General features: G+C 40.9%; 1 long non-coding RNA gene and 2 pseudogenes across 1 annotated transcript; 1 reads left to right on the top strand and 2 right to left on the bottom strand.

Moving 5' to 3' along the window:
- Positions 1-1,537: 1,537 nt before the first annotated feature.
- On the top strand, positions 1,538-16,827 carry LOC129833850 (uncharacterized). The gene is made up of 2 exons (XR_008756123.1): positions 1,538-3,734; positions 15,896-16,827. It is a non-coding gene; the product is annotated as an uncharacterized LOC129833850 (long non-coding RNA).
- Positions 4,713-16,053, bottom strand: LOC129833849 (cytochrome P450 2K1-like; annotated as a pseudogene).
- An 897-nt stretch (positions 16,828-17,724) lies between the features above and the next one.
- Positions 17,725-21,019, bottom strand: LOC129832800 (cytochrome P450 2K4-like; annotated as a pseudogene).
- Between the last annotated feature and the right edge of the window lie 1,098 nt (positions 21,020-22,117).

Below are 22,117 nucleotides of genomic sequence, written 5' to 3' on the forward strand. Positions count from 1 at the left end.
TTCTCGGCCCTCACTAGCATGAAACCTAAATACATGCACAGACTGTGTGTGGAAAATTATTTAAGACTGAGACTCTCTCTAATACAACCAAACATTGCCGAGTTATGTGCATCCTTTCAAGCATACCCTTCTCATTAACCTGTGGTGATGAACAAATAAGGTTTTATATGTAAGATGGCTAAATAAAGAGCAAAATGTTTTATTATTATTGGTGCCCTGGTCCTATAAGAGCTCTTTGTCACAATCCGGCTCATAGGAAGTGACAAACTCACACTCATTCTTATTAATAAATGTATCGTATACTGTGTGTTTGGCAGGCTACAATGATGAGAGTGTGCTAACCCTGGTGATAGAGGGGATATGCAGCTGGGGGTGGAATGTTTGAAGGGTTACGGAACTATAAAAGTTTGGGAACCACTGCTCTACACTATTTCTTGCCACATAAACTGAAATTAGGTGAACTATTACAGCGATTTCTGCATATTGCACCTTTAAACATTATATTTTCACATACTTTCACATACTGTTGTCAAAACAGAAATTAGTATGACATCCAGGCATGTAAAGTATACTCTAATTTCCTAAATGTTGTATACTATAAAATAAACAAATATTGCGTACTCAAATGGCAAACTATACTGAAGAAAAATATAAATGCAACATGCAGCAATTTCTAAGATTTTACTGAGTTCCAGTTCATAGAAGGAAATCAGTCAATTGAAATATGAATTAGCCCTAATCTATGAATTTCACATGACTGGGCAGGGGTGCAGCCATAGGTGTGCCAGGGAGAGCATGGGCTCACCCACTTGGGAGCCAGTCCCAGCCAATCGAAATGAGTTTTTCCCCACAAAAGGGCTTTATTACAGACAGAAATAGTCCTCAGCACCCCCCCCCTCCCCCTCATCAGATGATCCCGCAGCCAAATTGTACTGCCAAAATAAGGCAGCTTATGGTAGAGTAATCAACATTCAATTCTCTGGCAACAGCTCTGTTGGACATTTCTGCAGTCAGCATGCCAATTGCATGCTCCCTCAAATCTTTAGACATCTGTGGCATGGTATTGTGTGACAAAACTGCACATTTTAGAGTGGTAATTTATTCTCCCCAGCAGAAGGTGCACCTGTGTAATTATTATGGGGTTGAAACAGCTTCTTGATATGACATACCTGTCAGGTGGATGGATTATCTTGGCAAAGGAGAATAGCTCACCAACAGGGAGGTAAAGACGTGTGCTCAGAATTTGACCAGGGACTGTAGTGATGCCTCTGGCACTGAGATGCAGTGCCCTAGACCGATGCGCCACTCGGGAGCCCAGGGATGTAAACACATTTGTGCTCAGATTGAGAAAAATAAGCTTTTTCTGCGTATGGAACATTTCCGGCATCTTTTACTTCAGCTCATGAAACATGGGACCAACACTTTACATGTTGCGTTTATATTTTTGTTCAGTATATTTAGGATGCAAGTATGGGTATTCAGACACGTTCTATTATTTTTATTTAAGGGATGTGGGGAGGGGGGCAAACTCCAACCTTGAGGGGGGTTAGGGTTAAAATGTGTCAGAGGTCTCTTCTGTCAACAAACATTTATTTGTAAAACTGTAGCAAATGGAACACTATGTACTTGCCACTTCAACATTTATTAACAAATGCAATGCTTGAGTCATGAAGTCCTTTGGAAAGAAAACATTAGCCAACTAAAAGCAGGCATAATGTGCTGAAGTCCATTCTATAATTTTGCTTACTGAATGTTTGAAACCTGATAAATGAAAACATTTGAACAACATTAGCGAGATAAAACAATCTTACAGATCACATCAACAACCTATGGCTGAGTGATATGGCCAAAATATATATTATTATATAAATTCTAAATTTGCTGTATAGGTTGTGGCCACATACATTCAAATTGATTTCAGTGGGTGCTTTTCCATTTGGATTATTTTATACTGTTCAATTAAACTTCAACCAGAAGTTGATCTCATTTGAGATCATTCCCACACTGCCACATAGTGCTGCACTATATAGGTGAAAAATCTAGGCCTTATTTTTACAAAATATTGCAATTGTGATTTGACTTGCGATTTAGATCAAAACACTTGGTTGAACTGTTGGAATCATGGACATATAATACCTGTTCTAATTCTATAGTTAGAATGTGATAGTGGGCAAAAAGCCAGGAGGTGTTCAAAGAATTAGAATACTAACAGGATCTCTATGGAGGAAGTACACTATATATGCAAAAGTATGTGGACACCCCTTCCAATTAGTGGATTCGGCTATTTCAGCCACACCCATTGCTGACAGGTGTATAAAATCAAGCACACAGCCATGCAATCTCCATAGACAAACATTGGCAGTAGAATGGCCTTACTGAAGAGCTCAGTAACTTTCAATGTGGACCGTAATAGGATACCACCTTTCTAACAAGTCAGTTCGTCAAATCTCTGCTAGAGCTGCCCCGGTCAACTGTAAGTGCTGTTATTGTGAGGTAGAAATGTCTAGGAACAACAACAGCTCAGCCTCGACGTGGTAAACCACACGGGACTGCCGAGTGTTGAAGCGTGAAAATCGTTTGTCTTCGGTTGCAACACCAAACTGCCTCTGGAAGCAACTTCAGCACAATAACTGTTTGTCGGGAGCTTCAAGAAATGGGTTTCCATGGCCGAGCAGATGCACACAAGCCTAAGATTACCATGGTGTAAAGCTTGCCGCCATTGGAGTCTGGAGCAGTGGAAACGTGTTCTCTGGAGTGATGAATCACGCTTCACCATCTGACAGACCGACGGATGAATCTGGGTTTGGCGGATGCCAGTAGAACGCTACCTGCCCGAATGCATAGTGCCAAATGTACATTTTGGTGGAGGAGGAATAACGGTCAGGGGCTGTTTTTCATGGTTCGGGTCATGGTCCCTTAGTTCCAGTGAAGGGAAATCTTAACGCTACAGCACACAATGACATTCTAGACGATTCTGTGCTTCCAACTTTGTGGCAACCGTTTGGGGAAGGCCCTTTCCTGTTTCAGCATGACAATACCTCTGTGCACAGATGTAGAAGAGTAGGGAGGTAAGGCAATAAATAGGCCATAGAGACAAAATAATTACAGTTTAGCGTTTACACTGGAGTGACAGATGTGCAGATGATGATGTGCAAGTAGAGATACTGGGGTGCCAAAGAGCAAAGGGATAAGTAACAATATGGGGATGAGGTAGTGGGGTGTGCTGTTTACAGATTGGCTGTGTACGTACAGGTACAGTGATCGGTAAAGGAAGTGTTGGCTTTGGGGATGACCAGTGAAATATACCTGCTGGAGCGCGTGCTACCGGTGGGTGTTGCATACACACCCACACACAGGTCCAGAGGAAGAGAGACAGAGAGCCTGAGATTTCATTAAAGGTAAATTACATTTTAATCCTTTCATTTCCTCAAAAATGTTACTACCAGCATTTAAACATATTACTATTATTAAAAGTTACTATGCAATATTAAGCTATACCTCAAATGTTTTTTTACTAAACATTTATATAAATCCGACATTATAACAATATTACATTTTAATAGCCTTAAATGTTTATGTATAATTGTTTTTTGTTTTTTTAACTGTATTCATATAAAATAATGCCTTTGCTCCTTGATCAGGGCTTCTAAACCCACAGCCCCACAACTTGATGCAACCAGAGGGCCCGAGGAAGAGAGACAGAAGACCAGAGGAAGAGCTGTCATCAGTTGAAGGTAAATACAGTACATGCTTCTTTTTAAAACCCTTCATTTTTTCCTGCAAAATGTTACTATCCCCATTTAAACATATGTAACAGTATAACTTTACACCGTCCCCTCGCCCCGACACGGGCACGAACCAGGGACCCTCTGCACACATCAACAACTGTCGCCCACGAAGCATCGTTACCCATCGCTCCACAAAGGCCACGGCCCTTGCAGAGCAAGGGGCAACACTACATCTAGGTTTCAGAGCAAGTGACGTAACTGATTGAAACGCTACTAGCGCGTACCCGCTAACTAGCTAGCCATTTCACATCCGTTACACATATTACTATTACTATTTTGTTGTCGGAAAGATTCTAAATGTGTTTTGTTCATAGAAATAATGTTTTGAGTAAGTTTCTCTCTGCTTGTAACCAAGCACCCTGCCTCTCTCACACGCACACAAAACCTTTGAGGTTATGTCCAGAGGAAGAGAGAGAGAGCCTGAAATTTCATTAAAGGTAAATTCCATTTTAAAACCCTTTATTTCTTCAAAAATGTTACTACCCCCAATTAAACTTATTACTATTATTATTTTGTTGTATGAATGATTCTAAATGTATTTGTCTTAGAAAGAACGTCTTGGGGCCTGGCTCTCTCTCTCTCTGAATGTAAGCCCACAGCTTGTAACCTGACACCACCCATGCAGCCACGTCTCACACACCCCAAGGGGGAGAGACAGAGAGAGACAGACAGCGATTTCATTCATTGAAGGCAAATCACAATACACCTAGAATTGGTCTAGGATACATGTTTTCTGTAGTTTCTTAGGCAGACCTACCCGTAAAATACTTTTTCATTTTACAAGGGGTCACAAGCTCCCTCCATAAGTTCACTACATAAATACCCAACTGTTTAAAATGGTCAAACTCAGGCCTCCCCCATTCTCTACATAAATACCCAACTGTTTCAAATGTTCAAACACATTCAACAGTTCAACAAGGTCACTACACATCAATCACCAGGACATTTTTATTACAAACATATGCTTTACTTCAAAGGAACAGCTGCACGATCATGTTACATAAGCACTCACTCGATAGCGGGAGAACATCCGGACAGGATGTCCATAAAAGGGCATAAACAAGTGACACTAAAAATAGATCAATCACTTTTTGACACATGCCGTCTACTATATTCTCTCTGACAACATAACAATTAGGTCTACATAGATTTCCTATAGTTGACATATCAATAGATGTCAAATTGTACACACATTTCTATAACATAAACTATACCATCAAATCTCTGGGTCAAAGCAATGGCCAAAAATGTTAGAGCACCATAGATGGATTCTGAATGAGTCGCTTAGTGTTATCTATATCTATATTTGTCACAGACCCTGTAACGGTTGTCTGTTGAATAAGGTGTGGACCAAAGCGCAGCGTGGTAAGGGTTCATGATTTATTTCAAAACAAACACTTGAACAAAATAACAAAAGAGCAAAACGACAACGAACAGTTCTGTCAGGTGCAGAAACACAAAACAGAAGACAACTACCCACAAAAACCATGTGGGAAAAAGCTACCTAAGTATGGTTCTCAGAGACAACGATAGACAGCTGCCTCTGATTGAAAACCGCACCCGGCCAAACACAAAGAAATAGGGAACATAGAATGCCCACCTAATCACACCCTGACCAAACCAAAATAGAGACATAAAAAGCTCTCTACGGTCAAGGCGTAACAGACCCCTCCATCCCCTCAACTCTCTCTGGGCCAAAGTAATGAGCACAATAGAATATCTGATTGAGTTAATTGCTGAATGATAGTATAAATTAAGAAACAAACAGTGGAATTGCCTGCAGAGTAGGGCATGAAGGCATCCCTCTTGAAAAATCAACCTTTCTCATCCAGAAAGTGGGCGGGGTTAAAGGTGTGTGAGCTCTCCCATTCGCTCCCGTCTTGTAGGACAAATGTCAGTCGAGGAAACAAGCATCTCCTTCTTGATGAAGTGGAAGATGATGCCCTGGAAGGTGATGTCTCGCCTGGAGGTGTGAGGGATGGCCATGGGTAAAATGTTGGCTAGTCACTGGATCTCATGGATCACTGCATCAGTTCTTCCTGTCCTCTTACCAAGGGCTGACAACTTCCTATGACGCTACTGATCTCCTCCTGGACCCGGTCTGTAAAATAAAGGAAGAGGAAGGGCCAAAATGACTACCTTCAGAGAACATTTACCCTGGACCTTATATAGGTTTTCTCAATTGCTTGAACACTTTTCTCGAACCAGGATTCCCCGTTCCAAAACAGTTTTGCTTGGGTAAAACGCAGGTGGGCAATTTGCCAATGTTAACAGGAAGTCAAATGTTGATTATCTTGCATTACTTTAATCAACTGCACTGTCTGTGGATGCCTGTGTGCACATTGATGCTTACCCTGTATAAGGGGGTTCTTGGTCATTAGCATCAAAACCCAGCGTAGGGTTGTCCCTGTGGTGTCAGTAACAGCAGAAAACAGAAGATATCAGGTTGTTGTTATGGTGATGAGTGTTTATGTTGCCTGATTCCTTATACATATTGTACGTACATAAAAACACAGATAATGCATTTTAAAAGGGGAGGAATTATTTGTTTTCCCCTCAAAAGTCACAAGGGGCGTGGCTTAGGATGGTCTAGCCTCCAGAACACATACCACTGCGGCATGGGATTGAGTGCAGCCCACTGCTATTTCAGCTATCTTTTTCTTTATACCGTCCTATCACAGGGCTCTCCAACCCTGTTCCTGGAGAGATACTGTATCCTCCTATAGGTTTTAACTCCAACCCTGTAGTAGAGCTACTCTCCTGTAGGTTTTAACTGTAACCATGTTCCTGGAGAGATACCATCCTGTAGGTTTTAACTCTAAACCTGTTCCTGGAGAGTTACCATCCTGTAGGTTTTAACTCCAACCCTGTTCCTGGAGAGCTACCGTCCTGTAGGTTTTAACTCCAACCCTGTTCCTGGAGAGTTACCGTCCAGTAGGTTTTAACTCCAACACTGTTCCTGGAGAGTTACCGTCCAGTAGGTTTTAACTCCAACTCTGTTCCTGGAGAGTTATCATCCTGTAGGTTTTAACTCCAACACTGTTCCTGGAGAGTTACCATCCTGTAGGTTTTAACTCCAACCATGTTCCTGGAGAGTTACCATCCTGTATATATTTACTCCAACCCTGCTAATGGAGAGTTACCATACTGTTTGTTTTAACTCCGACCTTGTTCCTGGAGCGCTACCCTCCAGTAGGTTTTCGCTACAACCCCAGTTATAACTAACCTGATTCAGATTATCAACCAGCTAATTATTTGAATCAGGTGTGCTAGTTAAGGTTGGAGTGAAAACCTCCAGGATTTGGGTTGGAGAGCCCTGCTCTATTACATGGACCATATCGTTATTTCTCAATGCCCACTGAACCCCTAGACCACAGGTGTCAAACTCATTCCACAGAGGGCCGAGAGTCTGCAGGTTTTTGCTTTTTCCTTGTACTTAATTGATGAATTAAGATCACTAATTAGTAAGTAACTCCCCACCGCTGGTTGTTTAGGGCTTCATTGAAAGGAAAAAACAAAAACCTGCAGACAGTAGGCCCTCCAATGAATGAGTTTGACACCCCTGCCCTAGATGCAAGTTATTCATTTCAAGAATTTTAACCCTTGTATTATCAAAAAGGTTATACACGGTTGAAGTTCTGGGTCTCCTTCAGCCCACACACCAGCTCCCTCATCTCCTTCTTGTTTTCAATATTCTTTAACAAAAGCTTATTGGTTTTCAGCCAAAGGCCCAGACATGGGAACATGTTGTACAACTATCTTCCCATAAAACAAAAAGTAAAGCATGAATGTAGCCTACAACAAATTGAATATTTATTTGATTTTCCTGGTTTAGTCAAGTGTGAACAGCTTGGCATTATTCTCTAAGAGTGAGAAACAAAGTAAACATCATGTACCTGCATTGAAACAGAGCCACTAATTCTGAGGTTCTCATGGGCTTGATTCACAGTGGCTTGGATCTTGGGGTCAGAGTATTCAAACCTGCTGCCATACACAATGTTGGAGATTGTTGGAGACAGCATAATTCATTGGGTGGGTTGTGTCAAATGCTTAACTGTCACAAAGCACAACAGAAACAGAATTAGCAAAACTAAGAAAAGGTATATATTTGTTATCTTATTTGGGGTTTTCACAAATCGGAACTTCAAATTTTTACCCTCATGTTTTGTCAGACAATTGAATAAGGTAGCGAATTTCCTCTTCACTTCATTTCTTGCTCATGCCAAAGTCTAAGGTTCGCAACGGCAAAGCGTCTCATCTCTTTCCACGAGTCTCCATTGGCAAACAGAATACCTGTAGAAAAGTCACATTGTGCAGGTGTCAGGAATTAATCATGTTATGAGAGAATAATATCTTTGTGAAATATTTGGTGCTGGAGTTACAGCACTAAATACACCTGAAGACAGACCATTGTGTAGAATGCAACAGTTAACTGGATTACAAGTTTGACTTATCCAACATTACCATGTCCACTGGTGAAATCTTAGAACACAGGAAGCATGCCCCTGTCCCCAAACTCATCTGCCTGGTTGACCAGCGCCTGCTTGACCGTCTTGTATCCTGCCAGGGTGACCACTTTTGTGGGTCCAAAGTGAACCGTAAAGATGGAGCCATATTTCTTGGATAGCTGGAGGGATAAAGCATACAGATAAAGTCTACCTATAGATACTGGTGTACCGGACAGCCGCACAATAAAAATGACAGTAAATTGAAGTCTTATTGAAGAAAATGTAACTCTGCCAGAGATAACATTTGGTCCCAGTCTAAAGAGAGTAAAACCTACTCTGGCAATTTTTTTCAGAGTTATATATGCTCAATTTATTGTTGATATTTAACTCTGCGTCATTGCATTTCACTCTGTACACTATTAATTTAAAATATCTCTGTTACTTTGTTGTTCAGATTTGTAAAGTTAATTATTTAGAGTAATGTTTACTCACTGTATAATCACAAGAACTTCTATTTTGTCAAACTCAACACTCTTTTGGGTTTATATGGTCCCATTTGAGTTGTAAAATCTCATTTTCATATTTCTTAATGTGTCGTATTATGGCGGCTTGTTTGGGAAATCCAATCTCTATTGGTATCCATTTAAGAGAAATCATTTCCAGCAATTTTACATTTCCCACAATTTACATTCCGAATGCAAGTCAGCCTTCTCAGTAAAGGTTGCAATAAATCCATCCACTTACAGAATAGATTAGTTTAGGAAAATGTATGTTACATTTCATTGTGTAGCATAAGATAAAAAACAATCAATGTACAGTACCAGTCAAAAGTTGACACCTACTCATGCAAGTTTTTTTATTTTTTAAAACTATTTTCTACATTGTAAAATAACAGTGAAGACATCAATACTTTAAAACAGCACATATGGAATCATGTAGTAACCAAAAAGTTAAACAAAACAAAATATATTTTAGATTCTTCAAAGTAGCCACGCTTTGCCTTGATGACAACTTAGACCACTCTTGGCATTCTCTCAACCAGCTTCAACTGGAATGCTTTTCCAACAGTCTTGAAGGAGTTCCCACATATGCTGAGCACTTGTTGGCTGTTTTTCCTTCACTCTGCGGTCGGACTCATCCCAAACCACCTCAATTGGGTTGAGGTTGGGTGACTGTGTAGGCCAGGTCATCTGATGCAGCACTCCATCACTCCTTCTTGGTAGCTCGTACAAATAGCTCGTACACAGTCTGGAGATGTGTTTTGGGTCATTGTCCTGTTGAAAAACAAATGATAGTGGGACTAAGCGCAAACCAGATGGGAAAGTGTATCGCTGCAGAATGCTGTGGTAGCCATGCTGGTTAAGTGTGCCTTGAGCACCCCCACACCTTCACACCTCCTCCTCCATGCTTCAAGGTGGGAACTACACATGCAGTGATCATCCGTTCACCTCCTTTCCGTCTCACAAAGACACAGCGGTTGGAACCAAAAATCTCACATTTGGACTCATCAGACCAAAGGACAGATTTCCACCGGTCTAATGTCCACTGCTCGTGTTTCTTGGCCCAAGCAAATCTCTTCTTCTTATTGGTTTCCTTTAGTAGTGGTTTCTTTGCAGCAATTTGATAATGAAGGCCTGATCCATGCAGTCTCCTCTGAACAGTTGATCTTGAGATATATCTATTATTTGAACTCTGTGAAGCATTTATTTGGGCTGCAATTTCTGAGGCTAGTAACTCTAATGAACTTATCCTCTGCAGCAGAGGTAACTCTGGGTCTTCCTTTCCTGTGGCAGTCCTCATGAGAGCCAGTTTCATCTTAGTGCTAGATGGTTTTTGCAACAGCACATGAAGAAATGTTCAAAGTTCTTGAAATGTTCCAGATTGACAGACCTTCATGTCTTAAAGTAATGATAGACTGTCCTTTCTCCTTGCTCATTTGAGCTGTTCTTGCCATAATATGGACCTGATCTTTTACCAAATAGGGCTATCTTCTGTATGCCACCCCTACCTTGTCACAACACAACTGATTGGATGAAACGCATTAAGAAGGAAAGAAATTCCACAAATTAACTTAACAAGGCACACCTGTTATTTGAAATGCATTCCAGGTGACTACCTCATGAAGCTGGTTGAGATTATGCCAAGCGTGTGCAAAGATGTCAAGGCAAAGCGTGGCTACTTTGAAGAATCTCAAATATAAAATATATTTTGATTTGTTTGACACGTTTTTGGTTAGTACATGATTCCAAAGTTTTGATGTCTTAACTATTATTCTACAATGCAGAAAACAGTACAAGTAAAGAAAAACCCTGGAATGAGTAGGTGTGTCCAAACTTTTGACTGGTACAATACATGCGAAAACACAGACATTGAAACAAACAATTCAAAAAAATCTACCTGCAACAGAGCATGCTGGGAAATATGACAACAAGGCCCCTCCCACATCTGTGGATACTCCATAGTTTTAACTCCCTGTCTCTGGTTACTCTTAAAGACAGGAAGCAAACCAAAAAGGTGGAGCAAAATTAAATCAGGCAAATAATATTTTTCTAGAAATCAACTTCTAAGAGCCCACTAAAGGTGTTAACCCTCCACATCTCTCAAGACAACTGGAGCACTGTAACAGCCAGTCTTAAATTCCACCTTTGACAGCACAGGTGAAATACCTTCCTACTAAGAGCATAGCAACCAACACAGGTGTAACACATACTGACTAACGAGGTGACACCAATTGGTGACACCAAAGTCCAACCTCAAAACATTAATGGAAAAACCAAAACCTGTAACATAACTTATTTTGGGGTGGTGTGGAGTGGTTATAGTGGGCTAGAGTGAGTACTATATTACTGTACTACTATATATATATACTATTTTTTAAAACAAACATGTTTTAAGTGAGAAGACGGCATTGGTCTGAAACCAAAAAATAAAGGAAATTCCAAAATGCCAACCCATCTCTACCAATGTTTTCCGGCCCATAGTTTTGGTATATTGTACTATAAACAATGTGTATGCAGGTTACTCAGGATTCAAACCTCCTCAAAAAATCAGGAAAATACATACTTTAAACTTCAGGAAAATACGTATTTTCACCTTTCATTCAAAACCTAAAATGAACCCAACTTCAACATCTGGAATAGACGTATTTTGAACGCTTACTGCTTACTGGGTTCAGATTTCTGGGAACACACTGAAAACTAACATGACACTGTTGATCAGTCAGCGCGAATTGGGATTCAAATGGCATGAGGAAAATTGCATTGACTGAAAAGGGTGTACTGAATTAATGCATCATAAAGATAGGTCTGGAATTTGTTCTGGATGCTCGAGCAGCAACGTGTCTGTCTCCTGTGTTTATCTAGATAATTAGGTAGCTAGCATGTGTACACTCACTGCAATGCACAGCTAATGCGCTACTTGCATGTACATTGGCCGGGTTTCAACATGACCAACTGTTTCTTAGCAAGACGAGTTTATTATCTACAGTTTGTGTTGTGAGGGGTTGATCTTGGTTGAGGAAATGTAGACTAGCTATCAGTGTTTGTGCTGAAACTTACACCTGGCTGCACACGTAGCCATCGAGCCAGTTTGAGTTTAAACGATTTAAGCTAATAAAACGAAACCAACTTTCAAATGTCCAACTGCCCCAACTCGGATTGCTTGAGATTTTTTTTTTGATAGCATTTATAGACATATCGCAATTTCAGAACCATGGACAGTGATAGGTATTATTATATACTTTGAGTGGCTGGCGGTGTCTGAATACCCATACTAGCGTACTACATACTTAAACGGAATACTATTTACTCATCGTCGCATACTTTTTATCACGTACTGTTTAGTAAAAAGTATTGCACGGCCGCAACGCGGTAGATTTTTCCATATTCAACAGACATGAATCGCGAGGACAGCGGCTTTTTATACGCTATGCGCTTCAGCACTCCCATTCTGTGAGCTTGTGTGGCCTACCACTTTGCGGCTGAGACGTTGTTGCTCCTAGGCGTTTCCCCTTCACAATAACAGCACTTAAAGTTGACCGGGGCAGGTCTGACAGGGCAGAAATTGAACGAACTGACTTGTTGTAAAGGTGGCATCCTATGACGGTGCCACGTTTACAGTCACTGAGCTCTTCAGCCATTCTACTGCCAATGGTTGTCTATGGAGATTGCATGGCTGTGTTCTCGATTTTATACCCCTGTAAGCAACGGGTGTGACTGAAATAGCCGAATCCACTAATTTGAAGAGGTGTCCACATATTTTAGTATATATAGTGTACATTAAATCACATAGCTTAGTACACACACACTAGAACTTTTCAAATCAAAAAGGCAGAAAAATCTGGACAGTCGGGTGCATCTCAAATTCAGTACCGCTGGACAGCAAGATAATAAACTGAAGATTGGGAACAAGATCAGAATGAGTGCTAAGGCTTGATTCATTAATTAAATAGGTAGCCTTGACTACAAAACTAAAACAATCCGTTCAAATTCAAAGGCCTGATTAACATGACATCAATAACGCAGCCACATCCTGAGTCCCCGGTGCCGACACATTCAGGAATCAGAAGATGGTTTACTATTTAGTTTAAAGCTCTAACAAAGACCAAGAGAACAAGAAACAGTTTCAGTGGAAAACAAAAATCCACTTTGGCCCCAAAGACTTCTGTTTTCAAAGATGTAGACTACGCTGCAATACTTGTGATCATTTTAAGGAGAAAAACTACTTAGCCTACATTTGAACACCATCGCAGAAGCTTCAGGCATCTGTGCATTGTGTTGTGTAACAAAAACTGCACATTTTAGAGTGGTTTTTTATTGTCCCCAGCAGAAGGTGCACCTGTGTAATGATCAAGCCGTTTAATCAGCTTCTTGATATGCCACACCTGTCAGGTGGATGGATTATCTTGGCAAAAGAGAAATGCTCACCAACAGGGATTTAAACAGATTGAGAAAAATAAGCTTTTTCTGCATATGGAACATTTCCAGCATCTTTTATTTCAGCTCATGAAACATGGGACCAACATTTTACATGTTGCGTTGATATTTTTGTTCAGTATATTTAGAATGCAAGTATGGGTATTGTCTGGCTGACAATACCCATACTTGGGGGGGGGGGGGGGGGGGCGAACTCCGACCTTGGGGGTGTGGTCCACAGAAACTATGTTACGCCAGTGTCTATAGATACTGATAAAGACAACCTGAAGTCGGTTTACTTTTAGGTAAAGAACAAGTCATGTTAGTGGATAAAATGTGTCAGAGGTCTCTTCTGTCAACAAACATTTATTTGTAAAACTGTAGCAAATGGAACACTATGTACTTGCCACTTCAACATTTATTAACAAATGCAATGCTTGAGTCATGAAGTTCTTTGGAAAGAAAACATTAGCCACCTAAAAGCAGGCATAGTGTGCTGAAGTCCATTCTATAATTTGACTTACTGAATGTTTGAAACCTGAAAACATTAGCCAGATAAAACAATCTTATAGATCATATCAACAACCTAGGGCTGGGCGATATGGCAAAAATATATATTATAATTTATTATTATATTAAAAGTTCTAAATTTGCTGTGTAAGTTGTGGCCACATACATTCAAATTGATTTCAGTGGGGCTTTTCCATTTGGATTATTTTATACTGTTCAATTAAACTTCAACCAGAAGTTGATCTCACTTGAGATCATTCCCACACTGCCACATAGTGCTGCACTATATAGGTGAAAAATCTAGGCCTTATTTTTACAAAATATTGCAATTGTGATTTGACTTGCGATTTAGATCAAAACACTTGGTTGAACTGTTGGAATCATGGACATATAATACCTGTTCTAATTCTATAGTTAGAATGTGATAGTGGGCAAAACGCCAGGAGGTGTTCAAAGAATTAGAATACTAACAGGATCTCTATGGAGGAAATACTGTAGATCCATTCATGTGTTACTGTTCTATTCTTATTAAACTCTGCATCAATGAAAAGGGCTCGTAAGCAAGCATTTCTCAGTAAATTTAGCATAGTGTGACCAGCCTGTCATTGTTCTCAAAGTAATCATCATCATAAGCACAGTACAATACCTGTATTGGAAAAGAGCATCCAAGTTGGATGGTCTCATTGGCTCAATCCATCATGCCTCAGATCAGAGTATTCAAACCGGCTGCCATACATTGGCTTGGTTGTGTCAAATGTTTTACCTGTGACCATCAACTTATTAAATACTAATGTTATCACTATGAGGGTTTCAGTATGAAATATACTTTAGATATATTTTTATACACTTTTATTTATTTTACTATGTCAAATGTTATGGCACCAAACTGGTGGCAGTTGTAAAAAACTCAATAGTTGGAAGAGTTGCAGAAATAATTGAAAATAATGCCAATGAGATGCTTTTTTCATTAAATAGACTAGAAAAGCTTAATTAAAAGCCTATCTGTAATGAACACGAGGGGAGACAGAGCTGGTTTCAAGCGCAGGGCACCGCAGGTGTTAATATCAAAGGATCACAGGATGAGGCAGAAGGTCATACACAGGGGGTCCAAAAGTGCAACAACACAGGCAGGGAAAAGGCTAGTAACATAGTCCGGGAGATCAGGCAATAGGTAGATAACAGGAAATCCGATCGGCTAAAGTACAGGCAGGGAATAGGCAAAAAAGTATCGTTAGTGAGGCAGGCAAAATCTATCATACACAGGAGGAGTAATTTACAGGACACACTGCACACATGTCACAAAACAAACAATACCTCACAGTGATGGGATGTAAAGAACTGAACTAAATAGTGTGATAATGACATACAGGTGTGTGAACAGGTGATTGGGATCTGGAGAGTGAGCTGCGTTCGGGGGATCTAGGTGTTTGAGGGTGTGAGTTGGAAGTAGACGTTACACTATCCAGTAGAAACTTGGGGATTCATGTTTCATATCTGTGTACCATATGGACACATATGTGAAAAAATAATATTATATATTAATATATAAAATATATATATATTTAAGTATAAATTGCCAAAGTTACCATAGATTGCCATATATTACTTGTTTATTGCCAAAATTACTGAAGATTCTGGTAACTTTGGTAATTTACAGGTAGCTTTGCAACCCTAGTCAGGAGAGAATAACATATTTGTCAGATATTCTGGGTGGTGTTCACAGTATAGCACCAATTATGCCTGTTTAACGGTCCATTGTCAAGTGCAACGTAGTTGGTTTGTGCACCAGTTATCTGCCATTACTGTGCTCTTTGTTTAGTTCACCGAGCACAGGAGTGATGTCCCTGTCCCCAAACGGCTCTGCATAGTTTACCAGTGCCTGCTTGACCGGCTTATATCCGGCCAGAACAACCACTTTTCTGGGTCCAAGGGGAACTGTGAACACTGAGACATATTTCTTAGACAGCTGTAGAACATGAGATGATGTGAAGGGACAGCTTTATTGAGACAGATACAATCCTTTAATTTCAGAGCCAAATGCCTCATCAAATATGACTGGATGAACATCTGAGGTCAATGTTTGACAGACAAGTTTAGTACTTGATTTATTGTGTTACCTCCCAGAAATGAATGACTGAGTGTACATACTGTAAATCTGTCAATACCTAGAAAGGAGGTACTTGAAATTGAACAGTTCAAGCAAGCAAACATTTGATTTATTGATCTCACCCCACAGAGAGTCTGGTAGAGCCACTTGAGATTCAGCTGGAGCATGTTACCAAGCAGGCCTCAGAGATGGAAGCAGAGAAGAAGAGGTAGAGGACCAGTAGAAACAGTAGAACCCCCAGCAGTTCCCATGCTCGATGTCTGGAGAAGATCTTCTATAAGAGACATCTTCAAACTCAACTCTTATACCTTACACTGGGCTAAAAAGAGAGACGAGTTGTGTTCACACAAAACAATAACTCTGTACGAACTTCCTGCTCGTCCATCTGCCTGTCCATGAAGACTCACCTTGTATAGTTAAGTGGCCAGCCTCAGGGGAGGAGCTAGGCAGTCTGAAAAACAGAATAATATTGCCAAGCCTAAACAGCACATGTCCTGCAGATCTTTGACTAAATTATAGTATGGTCTGATAACGGGGACCATTGGTTTTTGATGATCACTATACCTGTAAAATCATGTATAATAACTCAAACCATCTCTGGTCCTGGGACAAGAGACAAACGTTGGGATTCTCTACCTGCTGCAGTACGCTCCGTTCCCCCTATTGGTTGTAAACCATCCGTTCACAACTCTGTTTCTAGGACAGGTTGCTATGGTTGCCTTGTCTAACTCTCCTGAACAAGTCAAAGGACTGGGGTCAGCCAATTAGGTGCCCACCTGCGCTAGGAGAACCCCCAACACTGTCTATGAGCTCCTCAGTCTCTTTCTGCAGCTTCAGGAGTCAACAGCTGGTTTATAAACCTTCTGGCTGCATCGACAGAGGGCCTCACCTATGGACCTCACCCATGGACACACTTCTTCACTCTGGACTTTCTCTAACATCATTGTGGTGTTTGTGGCTGAATACCATAAAACCACAGTTCACCATTCCATCAGTCCTCTTCCTGTCGCTGTGTGTGTGTGCCCCTGTCTGTTCAGTGTGGTAATAAAGTGTGGATTGTATCCCTGTCTCCTACTGGTCATTAGCGTTCTCTAACCGGGACAGTTGCACCTATAATCGAAACAGGCACCCCTTTTGGTGGCGCTCTTTTTCAATACCTATTATTTGGAGAGATGATGCACTCTTTATTTTAACCTAACTTTTTTTTTTTTAAACACTGAATAGAATTGCTGCCTTAATTTTGCTGGACCCCTAGAAGAGTAGTGGGGATCCATAATAAATACAAATGAGGAACAAACTGATGGGGGGGATTATGCAATAGCTAGGATATGTTTGTTTCTGATGTCACAGGGTTCCTCCAACACCACCCTATAAGTGTGTACCAAAGACAACAGATTGCTCTGATTCAAACTACACACAGGCTCTTAGATTTGGGTTGGACAGGCAAGTTACTCAGAGGCAGACAACAGTTTCCAAACATTAGTTATCATCTCCCCACCTTTGGACAACATGGGCCTCTGATGCCCAGGCAAATTTTAACAACTATTTATTTTAAATTCCATTGTAATCTTTTTTCATTCCTATTTTGTTTTTGTTAGTGTTAAGTCTTGGCTCAGTTTGCTTTTCCAGGAATTCAGTTGCACCAGTTCAGTTCAATACTAGATACATTTGATTTTAATTCATTAATTGTTAACAAACACATCTAAACCAAACACAGGAAGAGAGAATGATCTTTAGCTTGGTTCAATAACCTGTGCTTCAGGTTGGCCCTTTGACAACATTTACAGCTGATAACACCAGTCTCTGTGTCTCTGTGTAAAAGGTCTTGGATGTGTTTTATGCAGTCTAAAGGTCCCTACATAAATAAAGGTTGAGTGCTTCTATTGGTCCTCCTTACCCTAACTGGACAAACCTGTTACACTGATATCACTGCTGGAAAATCCACTATCACAAATATACACGCTTTAAGATACTCACATTTTATTTATTAGGATTTAAAAAATATTAGTAGGAAATGTTTTGTTCTCTATAATTGACTTAAACATCTGATTCGTCTTCCTCGCCGGTGTTGCGATGCAAAAAGTACAAACACATTTACTGTACCTAGCAAGGTATTTCTTCAGTATACAATAATGTCATTTAGCAGATGCTTTTTTCCAAAGTGACTTACAGATCATTCACAACACCATTTTGTTTTTAAATTCAGCATAGCCCTTTGCTTGGCTAAAGTAGAGAAGTTGTTCTAAGCAGTGTGTAATATACTGTACATTGGTCCAGACTCATCTCAGACCCAGCTCACAGCACACAGCTGGTGAGGTGAAGGATTGAGGGTGAACCCCAGTAATGGTGTGAGGTCCAGATCATCCTCTGTTACTCCAGGAGGAGGAGAGAAACTAAGGCAGGAGGGAGGTGAAGAGGAAGAGCTCCATCCTGCCCAGACCCTCCCAGACATGCGAGAGAGACCAAAGAAATAGGAAATAGCATGAAGTCTGTCCAAGAAGCTACCACAATTTCTCTACTTTTTGCAATGAAATTATTTGCTAAATGATGAAGTTGATATACCTGCAGAAAGGGCCATGAAGGCATCCCTGTTGACGAATCATCACTGCTCATCCAGAAAGTGGGAGGGGTTAAAGGAGTGGGGGCTCTCCCATTCGCTAATGTCCTGTAGGATGGACATCAATAAAGGAATCACAGACATCCCCTGCAGTGAGAGTGAAGCATAGGATACTTATATTCAGAGTAAAAGTAATGAAACTTTGTTTAATAAATGAAGTGCACACTCAAAAAGGAGTGGATTAAAATAATTTCAGGCAAAATTATTTTAAAAATCTGATTTGGACAGCCAGGTATCTGACCTTTTTGATGAAATATCCCTGGAAGGTGACATCTCGGCTGGTGGTGTGAGGAATGGACATGGGTACAATGTTAGCCAGTCTCTGGGTCTCATGGATCACTGCATCAGTGTAGGGCAGGTTCTTCCTGTCCTCTGCTAAGGGCTGACGACTCCCTGTAACCCTGCTGATCTCCTCCTGGACCTGGTCTGAGACAGAAAGGAGGGAGGGTTGGAGTTACTACAGTGGAAGTTATAAACCTTAGTTAACCTTTATTAACCCACGCATCCTAATCTAGTTTTAAGTTGTCCATTTGTCAATGTTTACAACTTGTAACACCATGAGTGCTTTAATGTTTAGTCTCTGTCTGTGTGTGTGTGTGTGTGTGTGTGTGTGTGTGTTTATATCAATCCTTACCCTGTATATGGGGGTACTTGGCCATTAGCAGCAGACCCCAGCGCAGGGTCGTCCCGGTGGTGTCAGTACCAGCACTAAACAGGTTACCAACACTAAATACCAGGTTGTTTTCTTGATAGTGAGACTCCATTTGCCTGATTTCTTACATACAAACTAACACAGGTCATGTTTCAGTAAACAAGAACAGCTACCACCGGACTCTCCTAGTTATTAATTCCAAGACATTACATGTTTGTAACTGTAATAAGTCTTCATACCGCCAGGGTCTGCTTTCGGACAAGGAAAGAGTCCACAAAGCGTCCACACATCTGAGGGTTGAGTCTCCTTCAGTCCCCTCACAAGCTCCCCCATGCTCCCCCCTGCACATGCATTGTTTACCATGAATGCAGTCTCTGCTTGTACTAACGTGGGAACATTGACTTTAAATTGAATTCATGCTGTAATGCTGAACTTCCGCAATATGAATGAATAGTGCCCTTAGACTTGTTTTGATATCAGAACTACAAACACTTACCCTCATGTTTTTCCAACACTTCAAACAGGTAGTGAATTTCCTCTAAGATTTTCTCCTCACTCCCTTTCTTGGCCGTCCCAAAGTCTCTAAGGTTTGTCAGGGCAAAGCGTCTCATCTCTTTCTATGACTCGCCATTGGCAAACAGAATCCCTATAGAAAAGTACAGTCAAAAAATACTGTTCTGGTGGAGTAGTTGAGTGACATTTATACAGGAATCAAGATCTCTTAAGAACCACAGACTAATGGCAGTAGCAAGTTTCATTCAAAATAGTTGTATATAGTCAGTAGGGGAGATTATATTAATGGAGACTTTCGAAGTTTACCAGTAAACTATTAGAATTTTGGTAGCTTTCAATGTTTTTTAGAAATTGTATCATATGACATTTAGTGGCATTTTGGGGTACTTCAGATCATAACAGGCGTTTGTAATGATTTCTGGCCCTCGGTGTGGCCTTATCACATGTAAATAACATTGAAGAAAATGAATGACAAAGCTGTAAAACATAATCCTAAATACAAACTATTGTGTTAGTGAATAACATTGGTGTTTCATATGAGGATTTCAGTATGAAATATATTTATTTAAAAACACTTATTTATTTGACTAATATGTCTTTGTTAATGTTTTGGGCCCAAACTGGTGGCAGTTGTAAAAGTCAATAGTTGGAAGAGATGCAAAGTTAATTTAAAATAACGCCGTGGTTGATTAGATGCTTTTTTCATTAATTACACTTTTTTCTTCAACCATATGGTCTATCCACTAGAAACTCATGAATTCATGTTTCATATCTGTGTACAACTGCGGACCTATAATGTTTAACTGATGGATGAATCCAGATGGATTATTATGCAGAACTTCTTTAATAGAACTTGGATAAAGAATCTCTATTGTGCTTCCCACACTCTCACTCGTATAACTAAATTCCTGTTTCTCCATGCCTGAAGTAAATACCATAAACACCTAACAGGCAGGTAATATCAAGAACATTACAACCCTCCTTTCCTTTGGGCATAAAACAAACTACAGTATTAGTCTTTCAATGGTGTAACTGACAACCAGTCTGTTTACTTTTTAAAGTCAAATAAGTGTGCTGTTTGACCCGTTCTTGCTGAGAGGGTATCTTCTGACTGGGGAGGGGGGTTTGAGGAGCACAGGCTTGTTCTTCCTCACCTACACTCCAGTCCATGTCACTCTCAGTATTGCTCCATTCTATATCCAGTGGGAGGTTTGTGCAAGGCAGTCACATGACTTTGAAGTGTGAATAGTTTCTGGTAATGCCATGATTGTTGTGAGCTGCTGTGACCATAGGTCCTTTGACAGCTATCACCTGGTGTGGTCTTGGATTGAATGGAGTTGGCAGTTTCCCTTCCTTTCTTTGAGGACAGAGAACTGTGTCACCCACTTTCAGTGTGGATGGCATGGTATGTCTTGTCGGCATGCTCTTTCATCTTCTGTTTGGCTGCAGCGTCAGCACTTTGCAGTGTCATCCTGCTTTCGCCTGATGGGGGGCCCAGGCAGCTTGATCCTCATTGGCCTGCCGTACAGCCTCAGGGTCTTTTGGTCTGGGGATCGCGATGATTGGTGACACCCATGGTGTTGGACCCTCTACTGTCTCAACGATATAAAGGTCCACCAGACGTTGTAATTCTATCAGGTTTCAGGTAAGACCCAAATGCAGACTGTGTTGATGTAACAATGTTTCTTACAGCAACAAGGGCAGGCAAACGACAGGCCGGGGTCGATAATCAATAGTGGCAAATGCACAGGACGGCAAGCAGAGTCAGGTCAGGCAGAGGTCAGAAATCCAGAGTAGGGGTAAAGGCACAGGACGGCAGGCAGGCAGGCTCAGGGTCAGGCAGAGTGGTCAGGCAGGCGGGCAGAGAGTCAGGACAAGCAAAATCAAAACCAGGAGAGCAAGAAAAAGAGAGACTGGGGGGAAACGCAGGCGCTGAGAAAAACCGCTGGTTGACTTAACAAACAAGACGAACTGGCAATAGACAGAGAACACCAGTATAAGTACCCAGGTGATAATGGGGAAGATGGGCGACACCTGGAGTGGGGTGGAGACAAGCACAAGGACAGGTGAAACAGATCGGGGCATGACAAATTCAGCCTCAAATGTGTTTTCTGATATGGCAGAGTACTCTTCTGTGGGGCTGAGCGACAGGTAAGACGTCATCCTTGACATGCAGCTTGACTTAAGTCTTTCAGTTTTCCTACCCCGCATAACAGGCCATCATACTCAGCCACGAGACCATTTACTGTTCTTGTTTTGAAACACTGACAGCCCAGACTGGTGATGGCATTTTAGGTATTGTGGATGATGCAGACCCTGGTGATGGCGAAGTAGCTGCTGTTTGGATTGTGTTCGCTATATGAATCAGTTTCAGTTGAGATGGTGTCTTGTAGCTGAGAAGGCTGCCACCACCTCCCTTTAGAACATAGAAAGTGGCAAGGGCAACTCTAGATTAAGACGGGACTTAAAATAGGCCTATGGCATGTCAAGGGAACTGTAGGCTAAATGGGTAATATTGGAACTGAAAACGGGACACTGGCTGTAGGTCTACAGAAAATGTAATGCTGGG

Source organism: Salvelinus fontinalis, chromosome 34 (assembly GCF_029448725.1).
Source record: "Salvelinus fontinalis isolate EN_2023a chromosome 34, ASM2944872v1, whole genome shotgun sequence".
NCBI classification, from domain to species: Eukaryota; Metazoa; Chordata; class Actinopteri; order Salmoniformes; family Salmonidae; genus Salvelinus; species Salvelinus fontinalis.